Genomic DNA, 3272 nt, shown 5'->3' on the forward strand with positions numbered 1-3272 from the left:
AACCAGGATCTACTGAACAATCTCCCCAAATAATTTTTAAGCACACAAAATCACTGCCTTATAATTTAAGGACTAGGGGGAAAAAAAACCAAAAACACTAAAGCTGTTACAAATTTAATTAAATCCAAGCTGTAAGAATGACAGTTTGGTTTCATGCAGCACCTGAAAAGACTTCAGAATTATTTTGACACAGGACAAAGTAAATACTAGTGTCATTTTAGTAGAAGGAACACCAGACTAGGAGTCAAGGCTAATGTGTGACCTTGAGCAAGTTACTTAACAGCTCTGGACCTCAGGTTCCTAGGGGAAAATACTGTTTTCCCTACTTAACTCCAAGGACTATTTGAAGGATAAAATGAGATCATGTATGTGAAAACACTTGTAGGAGGAGGGGAAAATAAATAGCTCTCTACAACTGCTAGGTATTATTTCAAAGTCCTGCTTGGGCCTGGAAAATATCAATCTTCTGCATGTTACCAGTGTGCTAGTAAGGCAGCCTGTGGAGTTTCTCAAGAAGCCTGTAGGATCCAAGTTAGGCAGCTCATGGCTCAGGCTGAGTAGCCAGAGAGGGGAATTCTTGATTCAGAGCAGCATCTGTTAGTGATTAAGGTTTCAGAGGCATGTGCCTGAACTGAAGGCAATGCTACAGAATTTGTCATAGCAGCAGTCCCAGTTGTAAAACAGATTCCATCCTTAAAGTGGATATGAAAGGTAAACACGAGAGCATTATTCTGCAAAATCACATGAAACAAGACGGTGCTTGTTTAATGTCCCCCACGGCACACGCACAAGCACACGTGAGGGGAAACAACAACAGGCAGAGGCTTAGGTGAAAGAAAGAGATCCCCAAGCAACAACCACCACCATCAAACTCAGAAGAGCTCACTTGTATTCTATTAACTGCACATTATATTTGCAAAGTGGGTCTCTTTGGCATTCACTCTCTGACATGTTCTTCCTTGAAAACAAGTTTGTTCAAAAAAAAAAGAATCCCCATATCCAAAGATCACTATGAATTCTGTCTGTCAGAGATCGAACTACAGTTAAAGTAAGCATGTTTACTATAACTCAGAAGACATGATGGACTTTGAACAAAGTCCAACGATCTAGGCCTGGTGTGAAGATTGATCCTAGCACTTCTAGGTGGGCCAGGTGACTGAGAAGTTCTGAGAGTGATTGGGGCGAAAGAAGGGTGGAGGTAGAGTGAGACCCCAAGGTTTTTATTAGTGTTATTTTGTGAAAGTGTGTGTTTTCTAACTATAAATGGAGATGTATGTGTGTGCTCGAGTTGAACTTAGAAAGCTTGGAGAGGGGTCTGTTTAAAAATTTAAAGAAAAAGTCAAGACTAGCAGTTTAAGGTGGGTCAGAATTTACTGGTCAAGCTATAAATTTCAGGTATGGAAGGTATGCAAAAAGAAACATGATGTCCCACACCAGGGAAGAGTCCTGGTTTTTATGGGGAACACCTTGAACATACCCAGAAAATCAGCAACTCGAATGGCCTGGCTGGTTTAAGTTCAGTTTTTCTGGGAGCACTTGAAGAGAAAGCAGGGAGAGCTGTACCTATGCCCAAAGCAAGTGACCAATAAGAAAACAGAATAAGAAGCAAACGCTGACTGTATGATAGATGGATCTAAGGATGATCTCAGTACAAGAAAGCTGCTCCAGGAAAGCAGAGCACTGAGCCTGTAGGCCAGTCACTGAGGCCAAAGGAGGAACAGAGGAGACGAACCATAGCCATTTCTATTTGGTTAGAAGGTTATTTGTTGGTTTGTCTGTTTGCTTGTTTTCCATCAGGAAATGAATGGTCACCTTGTAAACTAAATCTGGCCATAAACCACTTAAATCCATCTTACAGAAACTGCTTCTTTAGGTCATGAAACAGGCTAAAAAATAAAGTTGTGGAAAGTAGCAGAAAGATCATTTAACTAGGACTGAAAAGACCTGGGTTCTAGTCCAAGTTCTGCCAATCGCTGGCTGAGGTGGTGTTTCAGGTGGGGCATTTAGCTTATGTATCTTCTGGAAGCCTGCAGTGGTGGTGGGGAGAGGTTTAGTGGGAGGGGGTAAGGAGAGATGGAAAGATGATCTCCAAGGTTCCATCCAGTGAAAACAGTCATGGTTCCAGTTAGCATATAAAATAATTGAGGAAGTCTGGAAGGCTATATATCAAAACATTACTAGAATCTACCTCAGGGGAATGGGATTAGGGCAGGGGCAGAGAGACAAAAGGAAACAATTAGGGAACCCTTTCAGTGGGGAAAAATGCAAAGGGATAAGGGATTTTTAAGTGAAATATTAAATAAGAAAAGTTCTAGTTAACATATAAAATAATAGAGAAAGTCTGGAAGGCTATATATCAAAACATTACTAGTAGTCAGAGTATAAGCACGAACCAGGAGTGATGGGACTTGGGAGAGCCAACAGTGTGATTATTTTATTTCCCCTCTTTCTCCCCTGCCCTCCTTGGAAAAGCCCATGGTAGAGCCATTGGAAGCCAGTCAATTCCATCTAAATCCTCTTTGTCCTCTGGGGCCCAACCTTCCACACCTAGTGATAGGGGGAGGGGACACGGGAGGGAGTTGCCTGGGAACCTGCTCTGTAGCCTCCTTTGCAATGCACCGTCTGATTTTCTGGCACAAGGTGAAGAAAGATGAGCTTGGTTCTTGCTCCACACTGATAGTGCTACTTACCCTGGAGATTTCAGCATCATCACTGTGGCTTCTTACATCATCCTGGCTCTCCTCTTTGTCACCATCAGCTTCAGGGTCTACAAGTCTGTCATCCAAGCTGTACAGAAGTCAAAAGGCCATGTAATCAAGCTATTTTCAGAAGTTTTCCATAATTAAGAGTGACCCCATCAACAGGGGCCCGAAGCCCATCATGTGTTTCTTTCTGGTGAAAGATCTGGCTGTCTTCATGTGGCAAATGACCAATGTTAGTGCAGTTCCAATGGAATCACCCTTCTAATCTTTGCTGAACTGTAAGTTTTCAGTGTTCCAATGAAAAGTACAGACCCCAGACTGATTACTACATTGTGTCGTGAGAATCAGACCAAGTCAGTTGTTGAAGGACCCAAGCAACATTCTCTGGCATTTCCAAGAAAAAAAAAAAAGAAGAAGCACATGGAAACTAAAAATTCAGCAGTTACTAAATCACCATTGAACAGTTATAACACTGCACTTGTACCATGAGGGAATATGTCCAGTGTTCACTTCCAAACCCTTTTAATCTGATGTTTTCTCACCTTCTTTCTCTTTACTTTCCGTACCAAC

At 41.9% G+C, this 3272-nt stretch overlaps 1 pseudogene; it reads left to right on the plus strand.

Moving 5' to 3' along the window:
* Positions 1 to 1397: 1397 nt before the first annotated feature.
* LOC136131333 (reticulon-3 pseudogene) lies at positions 1398 to 3043 on the plus strand (annotated as a pseudogene).
* The last annotated feature ends 229 nt before the right edge of the window (positions 3044 to 3272 follow it).

This window comes from Phocoena phocoena, chromosome 11 (genome assembly GCF_963924675.1).
Source record: "Phocoena phocoena chromosome 11, mPhoPho1.1, whole genome shotgun sequence".
NCBI classification, from domain to species: domain Eukaryota; kingdom Metazoa; phylum Chordata; class Mammalia; order Artiodactyla; family Phocoenidae; genus Phocoena; species Phocoena phocoena.